This window comes from Crinia signifera, unplaced genomic scaffold (assembly GCF_055691185.1).
Source record: "Crinia signifera unplaced genomic scaffold, ASM5569118v1 HAP2_SCAFFOLD_205, whole genome shotgun sequence".
NCBI lineage: Eukaryota > Metazoa > Chordata > Amphibia > Anura > Myobatrachidae > Crinia > Crinia signifera.
In genome coordinates this window covers 125,358-138,784 of record NW_028142098.1, presented here as the reverse complement: position 1 = coordinate 138,784, position 13,427 = coordinate 125,358, and the positions used below count along the sequence as shown (strand labels likewise).

General features: G+C 47.3%; 1 long non-coding RNA gene across 1 annotated transcript in view; it reads left to right on the top strand.

Moving 5' to 3' along the window:
- Positions 1-13,427, top strand: part of LOC146053790 (uncharacterized) — an 89,641-nt gene that overhangs the window by 4,851 nt on the left and 71,363 nt on the right. Inside the window, exon 2 of the long non-coding RNA XR_014467813.1 lies at positions 1,848-1,938. This is a non-coding gene — a long non-coding RNA (uncharacterized LOC146053790). The remainder of the gene's footprint in view (positions 1-1,847; positions 1,939-13,427) is intronic.

Genomic DNA, 13,427 nt, shown 5'->3' with positions numbered 1-13,427 from the left:
TGCTAAACTATGCAATGGATGTTCATCGATATTTTTACATATCGATGGTCATCCATTGTGTTTGATTGATTGGGCTGTGGTCCAATCAAAACACGGGGGACGGGGCTTCGCTGGTGTCAGTGGGCGGAGCTATGCTCTGTGTCCCGGCGCTTTAAAAAAAAAAGGCAAACATTGTTTTGCTGTTTCATCGATGGAGGGAAACCATCTGGTTCTCCCCCATCTATGGCTAAAGTATTCGACATTGGCCATGAACCACCGATGTTTGGAATAATCGATGGTCAATGGCCATCCCTACTGTTTTACTTTTGTCTGTATTGACATGTGAGATAGGAGCTAGGGATGGAAGTGGGGGAATAACAGATCTGGGGGATCATGACCCCTTCCATCAGGTACAAGAGGATCTGCTCTTGGGCTTCCCCCTGTTTATGATTGTAGTCACCTGTGTTGAACTAGATAATTGATGAGAAAGCTGTTTCACTGCAGGTAACTGCACCTGGGAAGTCCGGGAGCAGAGCTTTCTGTACCTGATGGAAGGGTCCTATTGGACGGTCTGGGTACAAGTGTATAGTGTTCTTCCTGTAACTGGGAAAGTGCTGCGTAAGCGGATAGCCTTTGGTGACCAGTGAGCCAGTCAGAGGGCTTTGTGTCTGACTGAAGTGATTTGGCATAGATGGATTATTGAGAGATATTTTATATAACACATATAACACATCACCATCTCTACACTTAGGCCCTGATTCTGGTTGACTCGGTAAGCTGTGAAACTCGCAGCGTACCGAGTCCCAGAGGGCCTGCCCCTGCCGAATCGCCACCATATCACCTTGCAACCATGCGAGGGGAAGTGTCACGAATACACATACCCTCTCATGTGCCCGCAGCAGGAGAAATCATTTGATGATCACCGACCATCGAATGACTTATCCAGGCCACGCAAATATAAGTCAGTGGCCGGCCGAAACCAGGACAAACGGCTGACGTCATCCGCCTGCCCGACGTCATGTGACGTCAGCCGTCCAACCCTGGCACACCACCCGCTGCACGCAATCCCATAGGGACGGCCATGAAATGCTGAGCGTTCCCATGGTGGACACCCTACTCTGCTGCCCCACTCCCCTGGCCCACATTGGTCAGTGTGAACTGATCAGTCGCTGAGTTCAGTCGCCCAGGGACCCTGCACATGCGCATAATTCATTATGTGCATGCACGGAAAAAACCCATCGCTGGACCACGTGGGGGTGCAAATGAACAATATGACCCCCTTACTGTAACATTCATTTCTTATAGAGGAGCATTGCTTCCCATTTCCAGTTCTTGGGACAAGCTAACGTCGCACAATTTACAGGTCTCCTCACAGAAACACAAGTGAAATCCTAAGAATCATCTGTAGATATTTTATAATGTGTCAGTGAGTAATGAATATGCCTGTGCTCCAGCAAGGACATATGGAAAACATGCACTGCCAGTGTATGCAGAGGACTAGATCTGAGAACACTATAGTAAAGTGATTGTGCGCCCCTCTATCCCTGTTTCCCATTTCCACATATAAAATGCTGAAAGGGTGTTTCTTACAAATATCCATGAAAAAAAAAAGATGATAAATTGGTTAAAAAATGTATTTTATTATTACATTTAAAGCAGTTGGGAAGAGTGAGGTAGAAAGTATTTGTAAGTCCCAGATATTAGTCACCTTTCTCTGATGGTGGCAATAAGTGAGTTTCTGTTGCCCCAATAATAGGTAATAGACAATCCACCTTATTGCTGCATGTTAGTAACTAGACCCCTAGGTTGTGCACTATAGTCAATATTGTATAAATAGTGCAGTAATAACCTTTGTCTATGTTACCCAGGTCTACACGAGTATAACGGGTGAGCAGCCGGCCACCTATGTGTACACCGAATATGTGCTGCACCTGGACCTGTTCTAGCATTATATCAGAGGTGAGTTGTTAGGTAACATATAGGTTTTCTGTGTCCTTCTTCCCTCCTGTCTCCTTACCCCTCACAGCCATTAACCTGGGGCAGAGGGAGAGTGTGTGAGATCTGTAAAGAGAGAGAGATGGCGACCATGAGCACAGACAGATAAAGGGCCTTATTCAGTCCTGTTCGCTAAGCTGCATATACTTCCAGCCTAGCGAACAGGTAAGCGCCGGCTGTCGGACAGATCAAAAATAAATAGGAGCCGTCTGTGGCGGATATGATACTGAGACCTGCCAATGCAATGGGTAAGGAAGATCAGTCAAAGACAGAATGAAAATCATTGACAACAATTGTTTCCCCACAAACAATACATTTTTATTTAGTTGATTTTCTTCTGCAAAAGTGTGTACCAGCCAGGATTATTGAGCCAGCAATTGGGGCGTTGCAGAGTCAGGCGGGGAATTCCTGTGTTCCGTCTGCTGCCTGCTTATGCCGACAAGTGTGTCCAGTCTCTCTCTCTCTCTGCCCCAACTCTCTCTCTCTCTCTCTCTGGACGGGATGTACAAAGCATTGGCGGTACATCCCACTGACCATCGCATATGTAGATGATGTAGTTTGGAATGTCCATTCGGTTTCTTGCCTGCTCCCCCTAATAGCTCACTGCATCAGAGCATCAAGTGCTGTCACGCACCGGAGGATGTTTCTCCTCCATGAAAGTGGCATGGGCGTCTCTATGAAATGCTGGGCATTCCCATGGGAACGCAGCCAGGCCGATGCCTACTTGGGGTTCTCTATGCTTAAGCATTATTTCTGCCAGGGCTACACTATTCTTGCACCCGTTAATAAGCAGTATGGCCCTTATTCTGGTTGGCTCGCAAAGCAGTGTTATTTTGCTTCTTTGTGAGCTTTGTATCACCGCCCAAATGCCCACACCCCGCTATTGGCATATTTTCCCCGCAGCGCTGCGAAAGGATGATTTCAATATTTATTCATTCGCACCCTTGCGCGAGTGCCCAAAATCATTCGATGGTCGATTTCTGAAGCGCTCACTCTCTGCTGACCCTAATTAGTGGCACCCTGCTCCGTGAACATTGTAGGCAGCTGACATTCGGTGACGTCAGCTGCCTGCCCCCGGAAGGCAAGTAGCCATCCCCATTCGCATGCTGATACCCAGCATTTCCTGGGTACGGTACGCCCAGGAAACGCTGCGAACGCCCCCTGCCCACCTCCTATATGCCCACCCCGCTACCAGCACCTTGGAGACTATGCAAGTCTCCGAGGACGCCCGCAGAGAAGACCTGCGCATGGGCAGATATTCTACATCGGTCCCCATTGAGGGCCTATGCTCGCGTAGAGTAATGAAATAGCTTGTGTGGGTGAGCAAATATATAGCCACCAGAGCTTACTGTGAACGTGTTTTATGTTAAACAACTAGATAGTCAGTATGTGCACCTATAAAACCATATTATGGCTGCTACGGCATTCTCTATATATGCCCATATGTATTCTAACTACCTTGAGTCTTGGGTATGCACCTCCTTTTATATAATAATATAGTCAGCCAGAGAGTTTCTCAGTTATTGTCTCCATGCGTGCGCATTATTACTGCCGGCGCATTGTTGCTCTTGCTCCTGTTAATAAGCAGTATGTTCACTTGGAGCTACTGAAAGTGTCTTTGTGGGTGATCTCCTTCTGAGCACGTCCGCACAGTGTCACTGCCGGGACTTGATCAGATTATGCACCTGCAGATGAACAGTGTCCGGCAAAGCTGCTATGGGTTCACCCGTCAATGAGCGCTAAGGCCACCGGAGAATGTATCGAAGTGTCACTGTCCCTCCTTACAAACACTGGGCCTGATTCAGATTGGCTCTGTAATCTGCGAACTGCGCAGCTTACCAAGTGCCTGAGACGCTGCCCTTCTGAACGGATTTGGTATGAAATCCCGACGGTCAAAATCCCTAATGGGTCATAATACCAACAAGGACAAAATCCCGACAAGGACAAAATCCTGACATTTAAAATCCCGACAAATAAAATGTACAGGTGAAACAGTCAACATGACTTTACGTCGACAGGCCGCGAGGTCGACATGGGTTTTTTCACTGTTTTTTTTTTACCTGAATGTCGACACAGTCGACATGGACACAGTTGGAAGTGAACCGCAGCCCCTCGCATCGCTCGCAATGCTTCGGGCACACTATTTTATTCTCCCACCACTCCCTAGTGGATGGTAGGGCATGAAATACCGTCTGTTGGCACATGTCGGGTCAAAAAACTGTGAAAAAAAACATGTCGACCTTGCGACCTGTCGACGGAAAGTCATGTTGACTGTTTCACCTGTACATTCTATATGTCGTTATTTTGACCCTGTCGGGATTTTAAATGTCAGGATGTTGTCCTTGTCGGGCTTTTGTCCTTGTCGCTATTATGACCACTTCGGGATTTTGACTGCATCCCTTCTGAACACCCGCACCCCTGCAGATGCTGATTCCCCTTGGAGACATGCAAGGGGATGTGTAACGAGAACACATGCCCTTGCATGCCTCCGCTAGCAGGAGAAATCATTCGATGGTTCTAGACCATCAAATGATTTATCCTGCCTTCGCAAATAGAAGTCAGTGAAAACTGACTTATATTTGCAAGCGTTATGAAAGAGATGGAGCGGTCGGCTAACTTCCTGTGACGTCAGCCGCCCGCCCCCGGCAGGCATCGGCCCTTCCCGTATTGATGTGGAGGTGTTGTTAATGCAGGTAGAGTGGTCTTATCCAGGGAAGACAAGGAACAACCAGTCTAAGGGCCCTAACTTTAAGCGGATAAAGGAGGGCTGTTACCTTTCTTCCTAAATTTGATGAACTTGAAGACCTGTTGTCAGAGGCTTGCAGAACTCCTAACTAGGGTGGCCAATCCCGGGATCGGCGGGATCCCGGGATTTGGCCCCCAAAACACCGGGATTTCAATCCCGGGATTGGAGTTTCCAATCCCGGGATTTCGGGATTAGACTGCGAGGGATGCAGTTACAATCCCGAAATGCCGACACATTCTCCCTCCGTGGGTGTCCACGACACCCCTGGAGGGAGAATAAATTAGTGTGCCAAGCGTAGCGAGGCGCCGGGCCCGCTGCGTGGCGAGCGCAGCGAGCCCGCAAGGGGTGGCGATCCACGTCCCCCCCTTGTCGGCATTTCGGCTGTCGGGATTCCGGCGTCGGGATTCTGAACGCCGGTATCCCGACCGCCGGGATTCAATACTGAATCCGACAGCACTGCGCAGCGTGACCTCTCAGCGTGAGATCAGAGGTCACGCTGCGCAGGAAGAGGTCGCGCCCGGCATTGTGATGCCGCACCGCCCGGCCAGCCAGTGCACCCACCCAGCCAGCCAGTGCGCCCAGCCAACGTGCCCACCCAGCCAGCTTGCCTACCTGCCCGCCCAGCCAGTGTGCCTACCCGCCCGCCCAGCCAGTGTACCTACCCAGCCAGCGCATCCACCCGCCCACCCAGCCAGTACGCACCCAGCGTCATTGACGACCGGTCCCCCCACCCAGCAACCCCTCAAAATGTAAGTGATTGTGGGGCAGTCTTTTTATTAGGAAAGCCAATCCCGGGATCCCGGGAATCCCGGGATTGAGCATTTTTCAATCCCGAATCCCGGGATTGAAAAAATGCCCCGGGATTGGCTTCCATACTCCTAACGGAAGGTTTCATTTACCTAGACTAAAAATGTGGGTGGGTGTTGCCTAGGCCACCAACCGGGTGCTGGCAAGGGGTGTGTCGCAAAGTGGCTACTGGAAGGGAAGAGCAATCCCTCAGAGTATACAAAACAAGAAGAGAAAGTAGTGCTGATACACCATTGAGTTACTTACAATATGGGGTATTTAATAATAAACACATTAAAAACAATCATAATTATGATTAAGAGACACCTCCTGAGAAGCAATGGCATGGGATCCGTTCCTAGATGTACCACCAAAATAGAGTCCCACAAGACACTCCTATGTAGCAGTCACTCAATGTGCCGAAGAGTATAGTTACCACAATAGGCCACTTGGAGGTTTATTCCACTCCGGAATGCATAGCAGCAGTTTTCGCCACAGTGGTGATATTGAGAGAAGGAGTCCAAGTAGGGTGGCCAATCCCGGGATCCGGATCGTCGGGATCCCGGGATTTGGCCCCAAAATGACCGGGATTTCAATCCCGGGATTGGATACTCCAATCCCGGGATTTCAGGATTAGACTGCACAAGCGCAGTCTAATGCTGGGCAACGTCTGAGCACTCGCTCAGACGCTGTCCCCGTGCCGGCGTGCGGCCTGCGCAGCGTGATTAGGTCACAGGACACGCTGCGCAGGCCGTAGCACTACACCCCCACCGTCGGATCCGCTACTACCGCTAGCCGCCTGCCTCTTCACTGAAGCCGCCTGCTTCCCCCGCTCGGCGCTCACCAAAAGTAAGTGTGTGGCCCCGACACCTGCTTGCCGCCATTCCAACCACCTGCCCCCCTCCCCAAGAGTCAGTTAGTGTGGGGGGCATTTTTCTTTTAGGCATGCCAATCCCGGGAATCCCGGGATTGAGCATTTTTCAATCCCGATTCCCGGGATTGAAAAAATGTCCCGGGATTGGCATCCCTAAATCCAAGCAATGGAGCAATAAAGTGGGTGAAAAAGTTTATTTGGGTAGGCGGCAGGTCCGGATCCAGATGAAATGAATTATGAGGTAGGTGTCCATAGTCTACATGACTCAGAGTCTACATGATACAGCAGAGCATAATACTCACATGACATCTATATGACACAGCAAAGCAGAATACTGACATCAGAACTACATTACACAGCAGAGCTACACACTGACATCACATCTACATGACACAGCAGAGCATAATACTGACATCACATCTACATTACACAGCAGAGCATAATACTAACATCATATCTACATGACACAGCATAGCATAATACTGACATCACATCTACAGTACACATCAAAGCATAATACTGACATCACACCTACATTACACAGCAGAGCTACACATTGACATCACACCTACATTACACAGCAGAGCATAATACTGACATCACACCTACATTACACAGCAGAGCATAATACTGACATCACATCTACATTACACATCAGAGCTACACACTGAGATCACACCTACATTACACAGCAGAGCATAATACTGACATCACACCTACATGACACAGCAGAGCATAATACTGACATCACACCTACATTACACAGCAGAGCATAATACTGACATCACACCTACATGACACAGCAGAGCATACTACTGACATCACACCTACATTACACAGCAGAGCATAATACTGACATCACACCTACATTACACAGCAGAGCATAATACTGACATCACATCTACATTACACATCAGAGCTACACACTGACACCACACCTACATTACTCAGCAGAGCATAATACTGACATCACACCTACATGACACAGCAGAGCATAATACTGACATCACACCTACATGACACAGCAGAGCATGATACTGACATCACATCTACATGACACAGCAGAGCATAATACTGACATCACACCTACATTACACAGCAGAGCATAATACTGACATCACACCTACATTACACAGCAGAGCTACACACTGACATCACATCTACATTACACAGCAAAGCATAATACTGACATCACACCTACATTATACAGCAGAGCATAATACTGACATCACACCTACATGACACAGCAGAGCATAATACTGACATCACACCTACATTACACAGCAGAGCATAATACTGACATCACACCTACATGACACAGCAGAGCATAATACTGACATCAGGCCTACAATACACAGCAGAGCATAATACTGACATCACACCTACATTATACAGCAGTGCATAATACTACTGACATCACACCTATATTGCACAGCAGGGCTACACACTGACATGACGCCTACATTACACAGCAGAACATAAAAGTGACATCACTCCTACATTACACAGCAGGGATAGACACCGACGTCCCTCCTACATTACACATCAGAAAATAATACTGACATCACACCTACATTACACAGCAGAGCATAATACTGACATCACATCTACATGACACAGCAGAGCATAATACTGACATCAAACCTACATTACACAGCAGAGCATAATAATGACATCACATATAATATGACACAGCAGAGCATAATACTAACATCACACCTACATTATACAGCAGAGCAGAATACTGACATCACACCTACGATACACAGCAGAGCATAATACTGACATCACATCTACATGACACAGCAGAGCATAATACTGACATCAAACCTACATTACACAGCAGAGCATAATAATGACATCACATATAATATGACACAGCAGAGCATAATACTAACATCACACCTACATTATACAGCAGAGCATTATACTGACATCACACCTACGATACACAGCAGAGCATAATACTGACATCACACCTACATTACACAGCAGAGCAGAATACTGACTACACACCTACATTACCCAGCAGAGAATAATACTGACATCACACCTACATTATACAGCAGAGCATAATACTGACATCACACCTACATTGCACAGCAGAGCATAATAGTGACATCACTCCTACATTTCACAGCAGGGATAGACACCGACGTCCCACCTACATTACCCATTAGAAAATAATAATGACATCACACCTACATTACACAGCAGAGCATAATACTGACATCACACCTACATTGCATTGCAGAGCATAATACTGACATCACACCTACATTGCACAGCAGAGCATTATACTGACATCACCTACATTACACAGCAGGGCTACACACTGACATCACACCTACATGACCCAGCAGAGCATAATACTGACATCACATCTACATGACACAGCAGAGCATAATACTGACATCACACCTACATTACACATCAGAGCATATTACTGACATCACATCTACATGACACAGCAGGGCTACACACTGACATCACACCTACATTACACAGCAGAGCATAATACTGACATCACACCTACATTACACATCAGAGCATAATACTGACATCACATCTACATGACACAGTAGAGCATAATACTGACATCACATCTACATGACACATCAGAGCATATTACTGACATCACATCTACATTATACAGCAGAGCATAATACTGACATCACACCTACATTATACAGCAGAGCATAATACTGACATCACACCTACATTATATAGCAGAGCATATTACTGAAATCACACCAGCATTGCAAATAAGGGCTACAGACTAGAATCACACATACATTACACAGCAGGGGTACACACTGACATCACACCTGCATTACACAGCAGAGCATAATACTGACATCACACCTACATTGCACAGCAGAGCATAATACTGACATCACACCTACATTGCACAGCAGAGCATAATACTGACATCACACGTACTGTACATTAAACAGCAGAGCTACACACTGATATCACACCTACAGATGGAGCCGGGCTCCCTCTTGCTGGCGAATCGCCAGACTGTCACCACTGGCGATCCGCCAGCAAGAAGGCTCTCCATCTGACTGAGACGCACGCGCGTCTCAGTTTCCGGGCGGCGGGGCGACGGGAACCTGTCCTCCGATTCAGGGAAACGGACAGGATTAGGGGGGGGTGCGGGGAGGCAGTGAGGTCCCCGGGTGACCAGTGACAAGTCCCCTTTCGCAGATACAGATGGCGGCTGGCGGGGGATGGCGGCTGGCGGGGGATGGAGGCTGGCGATTCTGCCGCCATCCCCTGCAAAGACAAGCCCGGCTCCATCTGTACATTACACAGTTGGGATACACAATGACATCCCACCTACATTACACAGCAGAGCATACTACTGACATTACACCTACATTACACAGCAGAGCATAATACTGACATCACATCTACATTACACAGCAGAGCATAATACTGACATCACACCTGTATTTCACAGCAGAGCATAATACTGACATCACATCTACTGTACATTAAACAGCAGAGCATAATACTGACATCACACCTACATTATACATTTGGGAAATACATTGACATCCCATCTACATTACACAGCAGAACATACTACTGACATCACACCTACACTACACAGCAGAGCATAATACTGACATCACATCTACATTACACATCAGATCATAATATTGACATCACATCTACATTACACATCAGAGCATAATACTGACATCACACCTACATGACACAGCAGAGCATTATACTGACATCACACCTGCATTACACAGCAGAGCATAATACTGACATCACATCTACATTACACAGCAGAGCATTAAACTGACATCTTATCTACGTTAAACAGGAGAGCATAATACTGACATCAGGCATACATTACACAGCAGAACATAATACTGACATCACACCTACATTATACAGCAGAGCATAATACTGACATGACACCTACATTACACAGCAGAGCATAATAGTGACATCACTCCTACATTACACAGCAAGGATAGACACCGACGTCCCACCTATATTACACAGCAGGAGCATAATGCTGACATCACATCTACATTACACAGCAGAGCATAATACTGACATTACACCTACTGTACATTAAACAGCAGAGCATAATACTGACATGACGCCTACATTACACAGCAGAGCATAATACTGACATCACACCTACATTACACAGCAGAGCATAATACTGACATCACACCTACATAACACAGCAGGGATAGACAGTGACATCATACCTACATTACACAGCAGGGATAGACACCGACGTCCCACCTATATTACACAGCAGAGCATAATACTGACATCACATCTACTTTACACAGCAGAGCATAATACTGACATTACACCTACTGTACATTAAACAGCAGAGCATAATACTGACATGACGCCTACATTACACAGCAGAGCATAATACTGACATCACACCTACATTACACAGCAGAGCATAATACTGACATCACACCTACATTACACAGCAGAGCATAATACCGACATCACACCTACTTTACACAGTAGAGCATAATACTGACATCACATCTACATTGCACAGCAGAGCATAATATTGACATCACACCTACATTATACAGCAGAGCATAATACTGACATCACACCTACATTATACAGCAGAGCATTAAACTGACATCTTATCTACATTACACAGGAGAGCATAATACTGACATCACACCTACATGACACAGCAGAGCATAATACTGACATCAGGCCTACATTACACAGCAGAGCATAATACTGACATCACACCTACATTATACAGCAGTGCATAATACTACTGACATCACACCTATATTGCACAGCAGGGCTACACACTGACATGACGCCTACATTACACAGCAAAACATAATAGTGACATCACTCCTACATTACACAGCAGGGATAGACACCGACGTCCCTCCTACATTACACATCAGAAAATTATACTAACATCACACCTACATTACACAGCAGAGCATAATACTGACATCATATCTACATGACACAGCAGAGTATAATACTGACATCAAACCTACATTACACAGCAGAGCATAATACTGACATCACATCTAATATGACACAGCAGAGCATAATACTAACATCACACCTACATTACACAGCAGAGCATAATACTGACATCACACCTACATTACACAGGAGAGCATAATACTGACATCACACCTACATTACACAGGAGAGCATAATACTGACATCACACCTACATTACACAGCAGAGCATAATACTGACATCACACCTACATTACACAGCAGAGCATAATACTGACATCACACCTACATTACACAGCAGAGCATAATACTGACATCACGGGCGAAATGTAATAGGGTGCGATTTTTTAGACTAAAAAAAAATCGCACCAAATCGCACCTTTAAAAATCGAATTTTTTTGCCGCGAATTCGCATATGTAATGAGATGCAAATTTGTGGCAAAAAATGCGATTTGCCGCGATTTCGGGCGATTTTTAGTCATGAAAATGTGCGCATTTTCAGTCATGAAAATGTGCGCATTTTCATAAATGCGATTTTGTGCAAAAAAAAAAAAGTTTAAAAAAAAACGGCGTGGGGTCCCCCCTCCTAAGCATAACCAGCCCCGGGCTCATTGAGCCGGACCTGGTTCCAAAAATACGGGGGACAAAAAGCATAGGGGTCCCCCGTATTTCTGAAACCAGCCCCGGACTCTTGGACCGGTCCTGGTTCCAAAAATACGGGGGACAAAAAATCTGGGGGTCCCCCGTATTTTGAAACCAGCACCGGGCTCCAACAGCCCGCGGTGTCATGCCACAGCCGGGGGACACTTTTTATACAAGGTCCCCCGGCCAAAACATGAGCACCGTGGCTGGTCAGCCTTGGACGGGGTACCTGGAGGAGTGGGGACCCCCCACAATAAAGGGGTTCACCCGTCCAGGGCTGAAGCCCGGGGCTGTCACCGGCGTCCGTGGCCAGTGGACGCCGGCCTGATAGGGTTAAATCGATCATACGTTACATTGCTTTATACCGGAGAACTACAAGTGCCAGCAGACCTCCCCCGCATTCTGGGACTTGGAGAACCACAAGTCCCAGCATGCGGGGCATTAATGGGCCCGCTGGGACTTGTAGTCCACCTGTAAAAAGAATGTTTATAAAAAACACACACACAGAGAAGTAAAAGTTTATTACACACACACCTCACTTTTACACCAGCGTTACTTACCATTCCTGGATCCAGCGCTGGTCTGGCTGCTTCACAGCCGGCTCCCCCCGCACTGACAGGCAGCGGGGAGAACCGGCTTTCTCCGTTGCCTCTACCAGCTTCTGTAGCGCTGTCCCAGTGCTACAGAGGCTGAGAGCGCGATTGGCTGAGCTATGCGTCTCCATGGAGACGCATAGCTCAGCCAATCAGGACTGAGCTATGCGTCTCCATGGAGACGTATCGGCCAATCGCGCTCTCAGCCTCTGTAGCGCTGGAACAGCGCTACAGAAGCTGTTAGAGGCAACGGAGAAAGCCGGTTCTCCCCGCTGCCTGTCAGTGCGGGGGGAGCCGGCTGTGAAGCAGCCAGACCAGCGCTGAATCCAGGAATGGTAAGTAACGCTGGTGTAAAAGTGAGGTGTGTGTGTGTAATAAACTTTTACTTCTCTGTGTGTGTGTTTTTTATAAACATTCTTTTTACAGGTGGACTACAAGTCCCAGCGGGCCCATTAATGCCCCGCATGCTGGGACTTGTGGTTCTCCAACTACCCCAGGTACCCCGTCCAAGGCTGACCAGCCACGGTGCTCATGTTTTGGCCGGGGGACCTTGTATAAAAAGTGTCCCCCGGCTGTGGCATGACACCGTGGGCTGTTGGAGCCCGGTGCTGGTTTCAAAATACGGGGGACCCCCAGATTTTTTGTCCCCCGTATTTTTGGAACCAGGACCGGTCCAAGAGTCCGGGGCTGGTTTCAGAAATACGGGGGACCCCTATGCTTTTTGTCCCCCCGTATTTTTGGAACCAGGTCCGGCTCAATGAGCCCGGGGCTGGTTATGCTTAGGAGGGGGGACCCCACGCCGTTTTTTTTT